Source organism: Lactuca serriola, chromosome 6, assembly GCF_051521515.1.
Source record: "Lactuca serriola cultivar US96UC23 chromosome 6, Lser_US96UC23_V15, whole genome shotgun sequence".
Classification (NCBI taxonomy): domain Eukaryota; kingdom Viridiplantae; phylum Streptophyta; class Magnoliopsida; order Asterales; family Asteraceae; genus Lactuca; species Lactuca serriola.
In genome coordinates, this window is record NC_136413.1 from 70,098,810 (window position 1) to 70,120,353 (window position 21,544).

The window sequence follows — 21,544 nt, forward strand, 5'->3', positions numbered from 1 at the left end:
GGAGATCACTAAGCTTTGTGCTTACAGTTTTAGTTTTGGTTTCAGGTACTTCCGCAAGTAAAGGAAAGAGCTCGGGATGATGGCATCGCACACACCACAACTTCAGTCTTTGTCTTGGGAGTTTGTTTTGATTCTTAGTTTGATTTGATACAGTTGTTTCACGACATTTTATTATGATTTGAGATATTTGACGTATGGTTTTGTGATATGTTGTTCAGTATAAGATTTTTCTTATTATTAAAACAAAAAAATTTGGGTCGTATTTTTGGGATGTTACAACGGGTCGATGTGTTCGACGGGGACTTCAAACCCTATAATGGAGGGGTGAAGGTGGGTTGCACTCGATCCCACAACGGCGTGGAAGGAGAACTAATCACTCCTTATAATGGGTGTAGATACCTTCCTTGTCACAACGTGTTTTAAAGTCGTGAGGGCAACAGATGCCATAAGAACTCTGCAGTTAAGCGTTCTTGGACGAGGGTAGTACCTGGATGGGTGACCCCCTAGAAAGTACTCGTGTCGAGTAGCCCAAAGCGGACAATATTGTGATACGTGGCAGAGAGGGATGTTACAAATAGACCTGGGACAGTCTTGTGCAAATATATGAGTTAAAATAGAATCGGGTGTGAAATTGACCTGGGGTGAAATAGAACCGACACAACGTTGAGCTGCTAGATTTGTATGGTATGCGGTATTTTGGGGAACTCACTAAGCTTCATGCTTACAATTATCAATTTACATTTCAGGTACATTCGGATAGAAGGGGAAGAGCTCAGGATGATCGCATCGCACACACCTTATTGTTCCACATTTTATTTGTCTCTGATGTATTTGGATGATTTTGACAAACTATGATTGCATTATGGTATTATGAAAATGAATTTGATGATGGTTTTATTAATATCAAAATTGAAAATTTTAATTGTAGATTTTGGGACGTTACAGTAGAGGGAACGCTCCTTTTTATAGTTTCTCAAAAATAGAGGGGACGCTCCTTGTGATACCTGCCAGAGGGGGATGTTACACTATTTCACCCATGGGTCTATTTCACCCCACATACATATAGCGAATAGGCACACAGACAAATAACATATACAACAAGAATCACAAAAACTACAAGCACACAACATATCCTAGTGTCCTACAAGATAGTGAAAAAACTCACCTCGGTCTGTTGATAGTCAAACAAATGATTAGGTTGCTGAACCGAAAATCCTCACTAAATCGCAAGTAAAGAAACCCTAATTTGAAATTAATTCAATAATCCAACCTCTGAGTCCAAACCCTAAATCCTGCCCTCAAGCGAAAAAGTTACTTATTCCTTACCTTATTGGGCCTAGCCCATCAAGGCTCAAATGCTACTAGCCACAAAGCCCAGAAGATAATTTATGTAGAAAATGCGCCCAAGCCCCAAAGGCCCATCACATAAAAACTTTGGACCCAACAAGGCCTAAAGATCCTAAATCCCACTCATTTCCCGACACAAACCCAAGACCCACTCTGATGAGTATGCTCCGCGTACCAACCAGTATTCCCGACATACTCACAACCCTCGCATCATCGAGACTTCAGATGCATCCGTGCAGCGTACCCTAAGGTACGCCCGACATACGTTGCAGCTGGCCAAAACCTCAATCCATGGTCTTAATCAGTTAGGACCTAAAGTCCAATTTTAGATCTTGGCTTATTAAAGTGCATTAAGCCATAAATATGCCAACTTTATGGTTTGCATGTCTTAATGGGGGCAAATCTTGGAGAACCACATTATCCTAAAGAAACCACCTTCAATACTTTCATGATTAAAATTATTCCATCAAGACTCTTTTTTTATGCTCAAGGGACGTTAGAAACACTAGGGTCTACCATTATAACCTTCTGGAGTAGCTCATACCATCAAGAATACCTTAAATGACCATTTTATGAAGAAATAAGTCCTAAACTAACAACTAGCACGTGGAGTCGTCAAGGTAGAATCTTATTACTTTCAATAAGCTAGAAATGATGAGAAACCTCTGGATCTATACTCTCTTTCTGATCCAATGTTACCTCAAACTTTTTCTTAACGTCCATGAATTTGCAGCAATAATCCTAGGTCGAACTTCACACCTGATAGAATTTCTCACTACCTGTTTTGTGTTCCCGTCGTTTTATATATATATATATATATATATATATATATATATATATATATATATATATATATATATATATATATATATATATATATTGGACGGCTTCTTTGTCTAGAAGTCAAGATGGTGGGGAAGGATGACACAATGAACATCAAATTCATTCCCGCAATTTGAGAACATTTTGTCTACTTTTAATAATATTAATATTACCTATTTTATTTTTAGTTGAAAATAATAAATTCGGATATAGAGTGTGAGTTGTATGATCGCTTAGGATTAACAAAACTAGTCAAGTCATTTGAGAACTAGTGTTTTATTATATTTGATAGTTACTTTTTGAAAATTGGACGATTAAAATGAATTTATTTTTTGATTAAAAAGAACTTAAAGGATTTACTAAGTAGACCATTGTCTTGGCCCTGGGTGCGTTAAACGAAATTCGTTGACAAAACATACCTTAATTGGGGTTATCATTAGAAAGTACAACTTGTTTTCCATACGATATAAGCTTATTATTAGAAACTACAAAGTTGATCGATCGTTCTTGTGTTTTTTCATACGATATAATACGATATATGGTGTGGTTCAATTAATAATCATTATTAACTACGGAACAAGGTATAATTACTTATTTTATTATTATTATTATTATTTGAAGCTTATTTTTTATCGATAAAAAATTAAAAATACATAAATTCATAACTTTTTATCATTTTTCCAATGATATCAAATTCGATAAATTTTTTTTTTTTTTTGTCAAATTCACAATGAGAATTTGTATAGATTCACAATGTGGATCTAAATTCACACGTTGAATCCGAAAAATTTATAATTTATTTTTTAGCAGTTACAATGTAAAGTTATATATATATATATATATATATATATATATATATATATATAGAGAGAGAGAGAGAGAGAGAGAGAAACAGAGAGAGAGAGAGAGAGAGAGAGAATAAACTCTAAAACATGAAAAAATATTTGGTTAGTTGGAGAACCATTTATATATATATATATATATATATATATATATATATATATATATATATATATATAGACACACACACACGAAATCATTTCAACCAATCGCTAAATTAGCATCTAAGCATAAAAGACACGGTGAAAAACTTGTAAATATGATATAAGAATTAAACATTCAATAATAGATGGGAAATTATGGATAAGTAGATAACAATTCAAATTCATTCCAAATCGATCGATCATAATCGAAATTTCTTTAACCTTCAAAAATCTACGACATTTCTTCAACAAAACCATCAATCAACATCATCAAATGTTAATCAATCATCTATCTTTATTAATCACATTTTTATCAACATCATTCAATAGTCGACAACATTTTTTTGCTTATTTCAATCCAACCTTCAATTCTGCATGAATTTGACCGTATCTTCAACATCTGCGATTAATTTTACTCATAGCATCATTAGATCAACATCATCAATAATCAACAACAGATTCACTTCATATCATTCGTTCAACATCGATCAGCAAACAAAGCTTCGAAAATAAAGTTTGAAATACATCAAATCATTTTTTTTGAAAGATTTCATATAGTTCTTTATCGGTGTAACTATTTTGTAAGTTATTAATAGTCCAAGTATCAAGTTTTTAACCATATTTATAAAGGCTAACTTTTATGCATTCAAACTGTTTGATGAAAAACATAAACTTAATTACCATTTTATATTCACATATAAATATGTTTTCACACCTGAATCTGTAAATGATTAAACACAAAAGAAATATGCAAGTATGTATGTTATTCATATGTCAATAACATATAAAAATTATATCTATTTGCGAATGCACCTTATAATATTCATATGTGAATATATTGTCTACTATTCACATATGAATACTATCTAATATGAATAAGTGAATATACCATCTAATATTCACAAGTTAATATATTATGTAATATTCACAAGTGAATACATCATCTAATATTTAAATGTGGATATAGTGTGTCATACTCACAAGTGAATATATTATATAATATTCATATTTGAGTATATTATGTAATATTAACGAATGAATATACCATGTAATGCTCAAATGCGACTATAATATTTTGTATTCACAAGTAAATATGCTATATAATATTTACATATTGAATCTACCATATAATATTAATATGTGAGTATACCATGTAATATCACTTGTGAATATACCATGTGATATTCACATGTGAATATACTATGTGATATCACATCAGAATCTAGAATATAAACAGCTTATATCATATGATATTCACATATGATTATACCTTCATTTGTGAATATACCATGTAATAATTAGCTTGTGATAAATCTCTATTATTATGAACTAGCAATATATGTTTATTAGCATTTTTTATGTGTATTCACATGTTTGTCAGGAACGGTTATAACTCAACAAATAAATATGTTTTCAGTCGATGGTTGGTTCATATCACAATGGCTGATGATTGGTTGGCGTAAATGAGAAGATATTACTAATGAATTCAAATGTGAATGGTATTCATTAACCAATACAACGTTGTTTCTTTTAGTTTCATGTTGAATTTGCATGTAAAATAATATATTTACAATATACAAAAAAAAACTAATCACAAACCAATTATTATATTGTATTATTTACTTATATATATAAAAGTTATATTCAAATCAACATGTATAGTTTATTCACATAAATAAAATCAACAGACTCTAATGATGTTTTTACTAGTAGGATTGAAGTTATTAACATTATCAATATATATATATATATATATATATATATATATATATATATATATATATATATATATATATAATGTTATGATGATGTCATAACTAATATGATTGAAAATTTAGTAACATCATCAAAACAATTTGCCGCAATGAAGTTCAGTTTCGGAATTTAACGAAATTCGCATGGTTGATGTAAAATGTCAAGATTTCCAAAACTCATTGCTTCATCGTGATGTACAGTTTTTTTTTAGCCATTTGGGACTATTTAGGGCCTCATAATGATGTTTTCTATTTTTATAATTTTCCAAAAAAAAAAAATATTATTTATTCACAAATGAATATAACATTAATAAAAAATATATGGTTATATGATTATGTTATTAACCATAAAAAAGCTTAGTCGTATGTGAAAAAATATGCATTCTTATCAAATACTTCTTTATCATTAATTTTATATATTTTGTACCACTTAGTTTTATTGAGAGTCTTATACATTTGTGAAATATATATATATATATATATATATATATATATATATATATATATATATATATATATATATATATATATATATTGTTATAAGAGCCATAAAATTATTGAGTTAGGCATAGCATGTGGATGAATATTTTTCTCCCTTAAAATAGTTTCCTTTAACTATTTAGTTACTATTTTGATGATGTAAGATTAGGATGATATGTAGTACAAATAGCCATCAAATGTGAAAGAAATAAACACACCATCTTGAATTTTGATAGTTTTAATTTTGTAATGTTTTAATTTAATTTTGATAATGTTTTTGTTTTATAATGTTTTTGTTTAATTTTGATAGTTTTAATTTAATTACATTAAATTTATAACACATTGTCAGCACGAAAGCTCTAATCAAGGTTATTAAACAAGTGGATATCACATCTATTTTAATTAAGTTTAATATGAGTCCAACTAGAGCACAACACCAAGACTTTGATTGTTGAAAATAAGAAACATATGTATATTACATACAAATACCATGTGCTTGAAAAACTACCAACACTTGATTCTGGTTTGCATTATACATATATACATATGATTGAATCACATATGGTAGTCAAAGAGAAACATGGTGATCCAGTGACATTCAGTTTACGGCATGATAGGTTGGGCCACCCACGATTAACAATGATGTGAAGGATAATTGAGGATACGCATAGGCACCCATTGAAGAACCAGAAGTTCCCTAAATCCAGAAGCATAAGACCATGTACATCTCGTTTTCTTGGAAAGTTATTATAAAACATTCAACAATGAAGGTTGAAATGGAGTCGCCTAGATTTCAAGAAAGAATTCAAGGTGATATATGTGGACCAATTCATCAACCATTTGGACCATTTAGATACTTTATTGTTCTAATAAATGCATCCAACAATGGGTCTCATGTTTGCCTATTATCAACACATAATCTAGCATTTTCAAAGTTTCTTGCTCAAATTATTAAATTAAGGGCACATTTCCCTGATTATACTATCATGGGAGTGAGACATGATAATGCTGGTGAATTTATTTCACAAGGATTTAATGACTATTGTATGTCGGTAGGAAGTGTTGTTGAGCATCCAGTTGCTCATGTACATACACAAAATGGTTCATCTGAATAACTGATTAAACGTCTCCAACTAATTGCTAGACCATTGATAATGAGAACCAAAATTCTAGTTTCTGCTTGTAGCCATGCGGTCTTACATGATGGATCCTTGATATGCATGATACCAAGTTGATATCATGTATATTCTCCCCTACAACTTGCTTTTGGTCAAAAGCCAAATATATCCCATTTGAGAATTTTTGGGTATGCATTATATGTCCCCATTGCAGCACCACAAAGGACAAAAATGGGTCCTCAAAGAAGATTTGAATATATGTTGGTTATGAGTCAGTCACTATTTTAGGATATCTTGAACCTTAAGAGGTGATGTTTTTACAGCACGCCTAGTTGATTGCCAATTTGATTAGGCACGTTTCCCATCATTAAGAGGAGAAAAGAAGACTATAGAAAATGATGTTTCATGGCATGAGCTTTCTTTATCATATCTTGAACGTCACGAAAACCAATGTGAAATTGAAGTTCACAAGATAATGCAATTCCAAGAAATGGCAAATTGATTGCCTGATGCATTTATTAACACGAGAAGGGTGACTAAATCATATATACCAGCTGTCAATGTTCTAGCTTGAATTGAAATTCCATATGGACAATTTGATGATAACGTCACTCAAGAGTCTAAAACATACCTAAAGCATGGAAGACCAATTGGTTCTAAGGATAAGAACCCATGAAAAAGAAGAGGAGTAGAAAATGCACTAGATCATGAGGAAAGTGTTTTTGGAGAAACACTAAATATCAAAATTCCCACAGGAAAGGTAGATGTTACACTAAATTATGTTCAAACAAAAAGAATACGTGACCAAAATGAAACTGATAATATGAGTGCAATATTTTCTTATTCAGTTGCATCTGATATTATGAATGATTATCATGAACCACAATCTACCATTGAATGTCAAAGAAGAAATGATTGGGCTGAATGGAAAGAGGCAAGGCAAGTTAAATTAAATTCTCTGAAGAAGAGAAAGGTTTTTAGGGCTATTATCCACACACCTGGAGTGGTCAAACCATTATGGTATAGATGGATCTTCCTACGAAAAAGGAATCAGAAGGAAAAAATTGTAAGATACAACGCTAGGCTTGTGGCTCAAGGTTTCTCACAAATACATGGAATTGTTTATGAGTTAACTTATTCACCGGTAATAGATGCAATCATTTTTGGGTATTTAATCAGCTTGGAAGTATCTGGAATTTTAGAGATGCGCCTTATCGATGTTGTTACAACTTACTTGTATGGATCACTTGATAGTAATATTTATAGGAAAATCCATGAAGGATTTAAAATGCCTGAAACATTACATGCAAAACGCAAAGAAACGTATTTTATAAAATTGTAAAGATCTTTCTATGGGTTAAATTAATCTTAACGCATGTGGTACAATTGTTTAAGAGATTGTTTGATAAGTAATGGTAATAAAAACAACACTATATGTCCATGCGTATTTATTAAGAAACAACATCTGGGTATGTTATTATAGCAGTCTACGTTGATGATCTAAACATCATTGTAACGAATAAAGAAATCCTTGAAGTGATTGAACTTTTAAAGAAAGAATTTGAAATAAAAGATCTTGGTAAAACAAAATATAGTCTTGGTTTGCAGATTGAGCATAGGCCTAACGAAATACTTGTGCATCAACCAAATTATATAGAAAGAGTCTTGAAACATTTCAATATGGCCAATGCCAATCCTTTAAGCACTCTAATGGTTGTTATATCATTAAATATTTACAAAGATACATTTAGTCCTCTTGAAGAAAATGAAGAAGTTCTTAGTCCATAAGTACCATATCTAAATGCAATTCGGGCTCTTATGTATCTTACCAATTGTAGTAGATCTAATATTTCTTTTGCTGTAAACTTGCTAGCAAGGTTCAGTTCATCCCCAACAAAAAGAAATTGGAATGGGATTAAGCATATTTTACGATAGCTTCGAGGAACTACTGATTTAGGTATCCTTATGATTCAAAACAAGGTTTGATTGGTTATGCGGATGCATGCTATTTATCGGATCCTCATAAAGCTAGATATCAAAAGCAAACACTTGCCACCACATCCTCAAATCATACTGAAGTAATTGCACTAAATGAAGCTAGTAGAGAATTCATATGGTTGAGATCGATAAGACAACTTATTTTGTCTTCATGTGGACTACATAAAGATAAAGGTCCAACTTTAATTTATGAAGATAACGTAGCATGTGTCACTCAAATGAAAAAAGGATATATCAAGAGCGACACGACAAAACATGTACCTCCAAAGTTTTTTTAGTACATTCAAGATCTTATAATAGATCAAAAGGTTAAGATAGAATATGTTCAATCTAGAAACAATGTAGCAGACCTCTTCACGAAAGCAATTCCTACTACAATCTTCAGAAACCATGTACATGGAATCGGAATGCGACATGTGCATAACATGTAGTGTAACAGATGTCTAAATGAGCGGAGTCAACTATATACTGCACTCTTTTTCCCTTCGTTAAAGTTTTTCCCATTAGGTTTACTTTAACAATGTTTTTAATGAGGCAACACTTCAAGGTTGAACTTAGATTTGAAAAAATGTCATCCAAGGGGAGTGTTATAAAATCCATAAAATTATTGAGATAGACATACCATGTCGATGAACATTTTTCACCCTTCAAATAGTTTCCTTTAACTATTTATTTACTATTTTGATGATGTAAGAAGAAGTTGATATGTAGTCTACATACCCATCAAATGTGAAAGAAATAAGCACACCATCATGAATACAATCTTCAAAGTGTTCAAGAATCTTCTCAAATCTCCTTTTATTTTATAATGTTTTAGTTTGTCACAACTCAAAATTTTAGACCCAATGAAGCCTAAACCCTAAAAAAACATAAGTGATACTACATTTCAATCCTTGGTGCATTGTATCCCCTATGGCCATTAGGACATGTTTATAAACTAGTAACTAAGAATAGATTGAAAACTATGTTGAATTAAGCAACTATAAGTTAATATGAGTTAAAAGACTAATGTTTAAGCCATAAAATAACCCACCAATTTGAGTTTACGGCCTAGAAATTTATTTGCATATAGTTCACGGTTCAAAAGCATCTAGAAACTTGGTTCACGGTCCAAAGAATCAAACTCAAGAAGTCTTCACGGTAAGAAATCAGTTCACTCAAGGTGTTCACAGTTTTGGGAATAAGCCAAAGGTAATTCACGGTTTGGAAATTTATGAGCAATAGGGTTCAGAGCCAAGGTATGACCGTGAAAACAACACAAATCCCATTAGGGTCGTAAACACAATGATATAGATTTGAAATCCTAGTGTTCTAGATGGAAATTAGCCATACACATCCTTAAATATCTCATATTTTATGCTAATTCAGCATACCAGGGTGATAGAATTCATTTATCAATGCAACCGCCTCATAAGTTCCTTCACACATAAGTCACAACTTAGAACCATTTCTAACATTTCACACAAATAGTAAACAAAAACATTCTATATTCTCTCTCAAATAACAAGCCATATTTCTTCCATTCATAAGAAATCAAAGATGAAAGTCCCCTGGATCATATAATTGAAGCTTCATCCCTACGATACTATAGTAAGTATGCTTCAATTATTTAGTGTTTATAGAATACTTGTGTTGTTAAGAAAACTTATTCACACATAATCGTGTGTTAAAATATTTGTAGAATACGATCACTTTCCCATATTCTAGCCTGAAGTCCACCATTTCTATCTTATTATCAAACCACGACTACACATAAAGTGAGTTCATACCCCTACGTTTTCATGGTTTTTAATTGTTTTAAAGGAGGGCATACAAGTAAAACACAAGAAATCTTGTGTTTAAAAATATAAATTTTTTATTATATTTTCTTACCATAATATACCATTAAACGTGAAATTTACTAAATATGCAAAATATTGTTACTATTGAATTTACAAATGATTTATCAAAAACATGTTGAGACACAATGATTTTCACACCAACACGGAAAAACAAACTATTAAACTTCAATAGATATAATTTATGGAACAAAGGAACTATTTTACAAAGCTCAGGTTATAACATGGAAAACAAACTTATAAGCTATAATAGGTATAGTTTATGGAACAAGGTTACTATTTTACAAGGTATAGATAACAGATTAACAAAAATGGTTTTCAGTCATTATTTGTAAAAACATTGAAGCAATTTGTGAGACGTCTTCATGTACTTTTCTAAGTACAGGTAAACGTCCTGATTGATAACCAGAGTCTCTTGTCAGGTCGACAGGCCTGGGATGACAAATGTATTTAACGTTTCGACGCCTGAAAACGTCGTAATCTGGCCGACTAGGTCAGTATGGTTATAAAAACTCACGAAGAGAAAACAACGACATATTTACGTACAATATATTATCAAATAATCATAATTGATTATTAACCTTACATTCGGATTTCGGAGTAAAATATACTTTCAAAGGTTTTATTTAAATATAAAACTATATTACATTATTTTGCTAGTACATAAGTTCTAGATTTACCCGCAGTTACATGAAAAACAAAATTTTGTACGATTTACCAATATAGTACAAACAGAAGTTTAGAATAACATATATCAAGTATATTTATTACTAAAGTCTATGATCACTTAATGTATACGTTAGGATTCTATATAATGAAGATCTGATAGGCAGTGGAATGTGTGATTTTCGCCTTTCCTCGTGTGCCTTGTTTGGTTGTGGGCTTAAGGCAGAACCACCCAATCGACTGTATGTTCGATTTTTATTATATATAATTTGTATACACTAAGTAATCATAGGAGGTAATAGTACGGGTCATGCCACTTACTTGAATTAAAACCTTGAATCACAGATTACAAATATAAAGAAACTTATACTTTTTGGTTTCAATGTACTAAGATTACATTCCATTTTACTAAGAAAATATAGGACTTATTGGAGGAATACACGGACATTTTCAAAGAACAAAGAACATATCTTTTCCATCAAAATACTTATGAACTCAACACTTTAATGTTGACACTTTTTCAAATCACTTGTATTCTCAGGAAAGTTAATACACAGGTACCATCTCAGGCGTTACGAAGACGGAGCATAGTAGCATTACGTTTTACCTTTTACTGTAGTATTAATGTTAAACAAGTAATGTTTTGAATACAATGTAAATACTATGTTATCAATTCAATGATTGTTTTTGCTTTGATTACTATTATTCAATTGTTGTGATACTGTACATGATGTCATCCGCCCCCGAACGTTTCCGCCGTTCCGGTTTGGGGGTGTGACAAATTGTTATCAGAGCATTGTTTATAGTGAACTAAGTATATCAACCTATAAAAGATATACAACTATAAATATAATGGGGTCGAAGTGTTCTGACTAAAAGTATACTTTTAAAATATAATAATATTTTTATAAAAGTATACGCACATACATGCTTATATGCTAGAACAAGTATCACAAGAAGAACAAAACAAAAGTATTTAGATGTTGGACACTATAGTCAAACCTAGACATTTATGTAATCATATCTGGGAGAAATATAGTCTGATCAATTATATGTATTTGAGATACGACCAACATGTCTTTGAGAGTGAAAAATGATTTTTAAAAAATGTTTGAAAAATGATTTTTAAAAAATTCTTCAAATAGATGGTTATGTTGATGAACTTTCGATTACTACCTGTTGTTTGATATTGTGAAGGTTCGATTGATGAAGTTTAGATGATTGTTGATCAATAAATGATGTAACATCGATAAATATGGATTATTTTTTTATGATTTTGCTTGATGTCAACGAAATTTGACGAAAAGTTATCGCGGATTATACTTAATACTACAAATAAATGTTTTTGATGATAAGCACGACGTTTTTACGAATAAAGGAAGATTTTTTTATGAATAAAGGAAGATTTTTTTTTATCAAGTGTTGATGTTTTTATGAAGTGTCGATGTTTTTTTTGTGAAGAAGCAGTGACATTGATGGACAACAAGTAGTAAAAAATAAAATGTTAATGAAGAACAGATGATGTTGATGAAGAATAGAGGAACGATCCACATGAATGAATAATATATGATGTGAAAAATTGCCAGCATACCCTTAATGACTTAATTTAAATGTGTATTACATATATAAAAATGATTGGCTGATAATGATTCCCCCATTCTCAACCGGTTATTATTTCTCAATTGAACATACACACACACACACACACACATATATATATATATATATATATATCAATTGAACATACACACACACACACACACATATATATATATATATATGTTTGTGTGTGTTATAAATTTAAAGGAATATTAAGCTAAAACTAACAAAACTAAACTAAAACATTATAAAATAAAAGAAGGAGATTTGATAGGATTCTTCAACACTTAGAAGATTGTATTCAAGATGGTGTGTTTTTCTCTTTACATTTGATGGGTATTTATAATACATAACATCCTATTCATACATCATCAAAACAGTAATTCAATATGTAAAAGAAATTATTCAAGGTTGAAAATTGCTCATCCACATGAATTGTCTAACTCAATAATTTTATGTAATTTATAACATTCCCCCTTGTATGACAATTTTTCTAATTTGAGTTCAACGTTGAAGTATTGTCTCATTAAAAACCTTGCTAAAGAAAAACCCAGTGGGAAAAAATTTTAACGAAGGGAAAAAGTGTGCAGTATATAGTTAACTCCCCCTTATTTAGACATCCGTTACATTACGTGTTATGCACTTTTCGCATTCTGATGCCATATACATGCTTTTTGAAGATTTTAGTAGGAAGTGCTTTGGTGAAGAGGTCTTATACATTATTGTTGGATTAAACATATTCTTTCTCAACCTTTTGATATTTTATAAGCTGATTGCACTAAAACAATTTTTGAGGTATATGTTTGTCATGTCGCTCTTGATATAACCTTGATTCCTTTGAGTTACACATATTGAGTTATCTTCATAAATTAAAGTTGGAACGTTATCTTTATCTAGTCTACATGAAGACAAAATGAGTTGTCTCATCGAAATAAACCATGTGCATTCTCAACTAGCTTCGTTTAATGCAACTACTTTACCATGATTTGAGGATGTGGCAACAAATGTTTGCTTTTGAGAGTGCCAGGAAATTATGGTGCCTATGTTCATGAATACGTATCCAGTTTGAGATCTAGCTTTATGAGGATCAAATAAATAGCTTGTATCAGCATAACCAATCAAACCTTATTTTTAATCATTAGGACAAAATAACCCTAAATCATTTTTTCCTAGAAGGTATCACAAAAATATTCTTGATCCCATTTCAATGTCTTTTTTGGGGATGAATTGAACCTTGCAAAAAATTACAAAAAAATGTCGGGTCTAGTACAATTGGTAAGATACATAAGAGCCCCAAATTCATTTAGATATGGTACTTCTAGACCAAGACCTTCTTCATTTTCTTCGTAGGGACGAAACGGATCTTTCTCAATATTTAATAATCTAAAAACCATTGGGGTGCTTAAAGGATTGAAATTGGCTACATTGAAAGGTTTCAAGAATCTTTTTGTATCATTTGATTGATACACAAGTATTATGTTAGGGTTATGTCCAATATGCAAACCAAGATAATATTTGGTTTTTCCAAGATCTTTCATTTCAAATTCTTTCTTTAAAAGTTCAATCACTTCAACAATCTCTTTATTCATTCCAATGATGTTTAGATCATCAACATAGACCAGAAAAATCACATACCCAAATGTTGTTTTCTTAATAAATATGCATGGAAAAATAGTGTTATTTTTATAACCTTTACTTGTTAAATGGTCTCTTAAACGACTGTACCACATGTATCTAGATTGCTTTAACCAATCAAAAGATATTTGCAAATTTATAGAACACATTTCTTTGGGTTTTGCACTTAATGCTTCAAGAATATTAAATCCTTCATGTGTTTTTCATATAGATATCATTATCAAGTGATCCATACAAGTAAGCTATAACTGATGGGTTTTCGAGGTTATAAATATATGCATGAGGTGGAAAATTACTTAGCTCTTAAGTTCACATGCAACCTATTTTGATCTATGTTTTCTCTATTGATAGCAATAAACAATGAACATCAAGTACTCTAAAATAACTATATAATAATCAAAATAAATGTAGAGTTAGGGTTTATATACTTTTTGATTATTATAGTAAATAACCAAACAAAATTCCCTCTTCAAAACGTTGGAAAGGAAGCACCAAAAGTTTAATGCCTCTGATTGTTTGTACCAAAAACCCTAGAAAACCTAGAAGGATGAGGAAAGAGAGCAGAGGGGTACAAATTTCGTTCCTATGCTTCTTAGGAAGGTCATGAATGAAAATAATGAGCCAAGGGATCTTTTTTATAGTTTATATAACTTGTAGGCAAAGCCAAATTTGAATTAATTAAGTAATAAATTTAATCCTAATTCAATTCCTTTCCTTCTCTGCATCCAAGAGGCTTCCAGAAACCCTAGAAGAGCATCCAAAACCGTCACAACCATGGAGATTTCTATAATTGCTTCTTTTGTTCAAGTATTAAACAATTACAATTCACTCATTGCACCTTTAATTAATTCTAATTAATCCTAAATTAATTCATGATTAATTTTGATTAATAATTACTTAATTCTAAGTGATTTCTTATTCATTTATGAACCATATAATTTAACAAATCAATTATTTAACTATTGATCTCATGTTAATTTATTAATCATATAACAAATTAACATATTAGTTATTTATTTGGAATTAATATATTAATCACATAATATATTAACTATTTGTTTTTTTCCTCTCTATTAATATAATTTCTAGCTATTTCTGGTTATGAGGGCAACTTTGCATCTATTTAGATGTTTATACCAATTTAGTTATGAGCTTAGACACCTTAATTTAGCAGTAACAACATTCATAAGACACATCTCCTAATTTTCAGAGAGTGCAAAGCTGATTAAATGTCTAGAACGGGTTGCAATCATTACCGATGAATAAGTTTCGTCATAATCAATCCCAGGTCTTTGAGAGAAACTTTGAGCCACAAGCCTAGTGTTATATCTTATAATTTCATCATTCTCATTTCTTTTCCGTATGAAGATCCAAATATACCCAAATTCTTTCACAACTACATGTGTAAGGATAACTGCCCCAAAACATTTCTCTTGTTAAGAGAATTCAGTTCAACTTGCATAGCCTCTATCCATTTAGCCCAGTAATTCACTATTTGACATTCAATGACAGATTGTGGTTCGGGACCATCAATCATAATATCACATGCAAATGAATAAGAAAATATTGAACTTATATTATCAGTTTCATTTTTGTCACATATTCTATTTGTTTGACCATAATTTAGTGCAACATGTCATAATTTAGTGCATTTTCTACTCCTCTTCTTTTTTCGTGGGTTCTTTTCCTTAGAACCAAATGACCTTCCATAATTTAGGTGTATTTTAGACTCTTGAATGAATTCATCATCAAATTGTCCATATGCAATTTCAATTCGAGCTGGAACATTGACAAATGGTATATATGATTTAGTTACCCATTTTGTATCAGTAAATAGATAGGCAATTGATTTGCCATTTCTAGGAAATTCATTATCTTTTGAACTAGCATTTCATACTGCTTTGTGAGATGTTCAAGATATGATAAAGAAGGCTCATGCCATAAAACATACTTTTCTAGAATCTTCTTTTCTCCCCTCATAATGATGGTAAATTTACCTCATCAAATTGGCAATCAACTAGGCGTGTTTTAAAAACATCACATGTTAAAGGTTCAAGATATCTTATAATAAAGACTGACTCATAATAAAAATATATTCCCATCCTTCTTTGAGGAACCATTTATGTTCGTTATGATGGTGAAATGGAGACATATACTGCACACCCAAAAATCTCAAATGGGATATAATTGGCTCTTGACCAAAAACAAGTTGTAGGGGAGAATATACATGATATGAAATTGGTCTCATACGTATCAATGATATAGAAAGTAGCATTGCATGGCCCCATACATAAAAAGGAAGTTTGGTCCTCTTTGTCAATGGTCTAGCTGTTAGTTGGAGACATTTCATCAGTGATTCAACTAAACCATTTTGTGTGTGTATATGAGCAACTGGATGCTCAATAACAATTCATACAGACATACAATAGTCACTAAATGATTATGAAATAAATTCACCAGCATTATCATGTCTCACTCTTTTGATAGTGTACTTAGGGAAATGTCCCCTTAATTTAATAATTTGAGCAATAAACTTTGCAAATGCCATATTACGATTTGATAATAGGAAAACATGAGACCATTTTATGGATGCATCTATTAGAACATTAAAGTATTTAAATGGTCCAAATGGTGGATGAATTGGTCCACATATATCACCATGAATTCTTTCTAGAAATCTAGGTGACACCATTTCAACATTCATTGGTGAATGTTTTATAATTAAATTTCCAATGGAACAAGATGTACACGGTTTTATGCTACTAGATTGATGGAACTTCTACTCCTTTAATGGGTGCCAATGTGTATTCTGAATTATCCGTTGCATCATTGTTAATCCTGGGTGGCCCAACCTATCATGCCATAATCTGAATGTCTGAGGATCGCACTATTTTTCTTTACCTACCTTATTTGATTCAATCATATATATATTGAATGGTTAAAATAAGTGATTTTAAGTCAATATATTAATGAAATCTATTAAGCATATGAAGATCTAAAGAAGATATGTTTGTTAGCTCAATATATGTCTGGAAGGATAAAGAGAAAATACTAGTATAAGAGTGTTCTGTGAAGGTTCTTACTCTATCCTCTAAGTACTTACCCTATTTATAGGGTACTCACAGACCAAAAATACAAGGACATGACATGACATGCAAAATTTCTTATGCCTTGTAAATATATTAAGATAATGAAAATCTTTGGACTTTTTCTATTTACAGACATAAAAACTGAAGGCACTACAATTCGACTCTCGTAACAACTTTGGACCTAACATTCTCCCCCTTTGTGAGAAAAGACGAATCTTCGAGTAAGTTTCTTCATTGTCTATAGAAACACCTTCCTTATCTCTATATACCGAAAGATGATTTTTTGAACATCCGCCTTGTCTTCATTTTTGTTTTTCTAGAAATTGTTCATACTAAGTAAAATGTTTGAAAAATGAGAGTTTGGGTAGCTCTCAATATCATCTATGCAAAAAAGGAACTTCTTCAAATTTCGCCTTGTATTTTTCCCTTGGAAAACTACACCAATGGGTTTATGGATTATTTTTCCATATTCAAACTTCTCAATATTTAACTTCCCTTTCAACAGAGCTTTCCGAACCTTTAAAGTTTGTTGATTTCCATGGCAAGATTTATATCTGTTTCAGCCAAGTATGAATTGTAGCAATCAATGAAAGCCTTGCCGTGAGCATATCCAAAAACGAATGAATTTCAATTTTTATCAGCCACATGTGAAGTCTCTACATCACACAAGATCTTTGTCATATTGATGAGATCATTGCATTTCATCAAAGAAAATATGTTATTGTAAACTCGAACACCGCATTGTTAGCTCAAACAACTGAGTGTCAAAAATTATTCATTAAACACTACAATAAAACATCTAGGACAATCGATATAATCCTCACAATTTTTACTAATGACCATACATCCTCTTTGCTTTTGCCAAGAACTGCATGAAAGCGACTTTTCAACTTCTTGAACTCCTCTTTATCTTTGAAACTTTCAGAAAACTTGAATTGACTGAAAGCAACCGTCAAATGATTTATTGAAAAACCAAGTTGATTGAAGTTGGTGTTTTCGATATCATAACTCTTGTTTGGCCACTTCATTAATTCATCTACTTTATCAAGCACAACTATTTCAATGGTTTTATAACACCAAGCTTTGTTCGGATCACCATTATTCAAACTGGAGGATCATTTTTTCTTTAATTCTTGATGTTGTTTATATGTCTTAACGTATCCATCTCAATACTCTTCAATCTTTTCTTTTCCTCTGTACGTGGTTCAACATGAACATTTGTCCCTTTATCTATGGTATCAACTATCGATGTTTTCTTGACTATTTCAGAAATCGAACTTCCTTCACTAAGAAAAATCCTTTTCTTTTAAAATTTTGAAAAATCAACGTTTACGTGAGGATCGCTCATTGTTGTTGTTGCTGTCACAATTGGTTTCCTTAGAATTGAAGTAGGAATTTGAGTGGACATAGCCCTTCCCACTAGTAATCCTTTATTTTTACCAACTCCCTTGGATGAACAAACCCCCTTTCCCTCCCTTGCGAAACATGTGTAGTACGTGGAGCATTCCTTGGTAAGTGAAGAACCAAATCAAGTATAGGAGGAAATTCAGATTTGAAACACGTCTCAGTAGATGAAACCATGGTAGAGATAGACTCTTGAGAAATCAAAGATTGTGACGAAAGAGCAAATTTCGACATAGTCTCATGAAAACTAGAAAGTGACTTTTCAATATTCTCAAATACTTTCCCATCTGCACTAGACTTTTACTTCAAATCACCTGAATAGTCTTTATTAAATGTAGTAAGATCTTCCACCAATCGAGTTGTTGCTCCCATTAACACATCAACCTTTTTAGTAACGGAAAGACAAAAATTATCAAGCATTTGAACCTCCTTAGAGAATAACTCACTAAACTCCTTGATATTCAATTCAATAGTAGCTTTGGATTCAGTGAACAACTTCTCGGAAATCATATGATGCTTACGAGTAATATCATGTAATTTTGTAAGTTCAGAATTGAAAGAACTAGAATGTGTAGCCAACCTCTTGTCTACCCTTTTATCAACAACTTCAATAAGAGCTCATATGCGAGAAACTTAAGCTTTTAAAAGATACTCAACCTCAACACTACTCATTCAAAAATTGCAAAATCGAAATTAGCTTAGAGTTGAGAAATTTGAATTGTTTACCCGACATAATTGCATTACTAGGCACATCATCTTCCTTTAGATTGAACGCTAAGTCCGAAAATGCAACCATCACATCATCATCATTTTCTTCTTCATGAATAATTTGTTCTGATTCAGTTGACTGAGATGAAAATAAATTTGTAACCGGCTCTTTCATTACCTTAGAAAAAATTGGAGAAACCCGAAAAGTAGAAGTAGGAAGAATCATAGAAGTAGCAGGTGGTGAAGAAGGTGGTGGTGGTGGAACAATAGTGGTTTCGATATTTGTAGTACCAATGGCTGAAGTCTCGATAGTTGTCCTCCCGTCACCCATGTTAATATTTACATCCTTGTTAGATAAGTTCAAATTGACGTTTGAGGTTTTGTCCTCCTCCATATGAGACTCAGAATGTGAAACCTCGGGTGGTATGAATTTCGTCTTCTTAGGGAGTGAGGCACTTGGTTCTTAACCATAATTGATGTTTGTGTCCATATCAAATATTTTCGTATTTACATTAGGAGTACTTGTCTCCTCGAAAGTCGATTTGATAGACGTATCCATCCTGGATAAAATACGAAATGAGCCATCCATCGCATCATTCGTGTCTTCACTATCATCATCTGTTTTCACTATAACTTTCTCCATCTGTGTATCTTCAATCAAAGGTTTAAACTTCTTCCATTTTTGAATAACTTCTAATGTCTTTTGCTTTTTGGAAGCTGGAGAATCAGCAGTTGAAATTTTTGTAAACATAACCCCTCGTTTAGTTACCTTCAAATGTAGGTTCTTAGACTTCTTCAAAACAACCATTTTAGTAGCAGATTTGCTTTCTTGAGTGGTGTTGTCATTAACAAGAGTAGAAATATCCTCAATAACTTTCTCTACTTGTTTCTCTAATCGCATCTCAGATTGTTTCATAGTTTTTGACTCTGTTTGCTTCTTAGGGTTCTTGTCAAGAACATTTTTCTTTGTTTTCTTGAGCACCCCCTTTCCTATCTTTGCAGGTATAATTTTCTTAATCACTTCCTCTTCAAATGCTTTAGGTTTTTCATGTTGCTTCTTCTTTTTCGTTCCTTTACCTGCTTTAAAAGATCCCTTAGCACCTTCAAAAGTGACTTTCGTTGGAAGAATACAAGTAGCAGTGGGATCCATTGAATATTTATATTTTATCAACAAATTATTGGTAGGTTTCACAATTTTAAGCATCGAATCTAGAATTTGACCAACCATAGGAAAAATCACAGCATCATGAACAACAGACTTAGGAATAGTCGGTAGAGAAAATTGACAAACATCATCATCAGAATGAAAAGGAATTCCTTCTTGAGTATATACTTATTTCAAAATTAAAATCCAAAACCTAGCACTCGAAAATTATGTTGTCATATTCGAATGAGAAATCAAAATACCAAATTCAACCCAAAGCGATGATGCATAATCAACATTCAGACCATAATACAAACCAACCATGATTGAATAGAACTTGAGTTTTGCTTTATCCACGCCACAACTCCTGCATGTTAAACATCGTAGAGTAATTCCAAAAAAAACTCCATATTCCTGGACGATTTGATTTCTTGATGACTTATAACTGAAAGAGTTGGTTGATGCTCCCGTTTCATTAAGCATATGTAACTTCGTCAAACTCACATGTAGATGGTAACATCAAAATCTGGGCAAACAAATTCTTCGTTAATCTCTTGCTCTAGTTGGATGTCAACTAAAATGTGACCAACTCAGTACTTCCTTTTTAAACAGCAATACAAGCAGCCAATGATAACCACTTTATAGGAATTGCAAATGAAGTAGTCAAAGCATGAGTCAGAACAGTCTCATCACTTGAACCAACATCTGCAACTTGTCTGGGTAATCTTTGATCAAAATATTGAAACAAATCTTATTATACTGAATCTTCAAAATGGGTTAAGAAATTCCTTTATCGTTGGTGTTGAATTGATCAGCAACATTTAGTTTAGCAGCCATTATGAACAATTAAGAGAGAGTTTTCAATTGAATTTTCCAAATATAATTTAGGGTTTTTGCGTGAGTTTTGGGAACGTAAAAATGGAAATGGAATGATCACCTCTCCCTTAAATAAACAACAT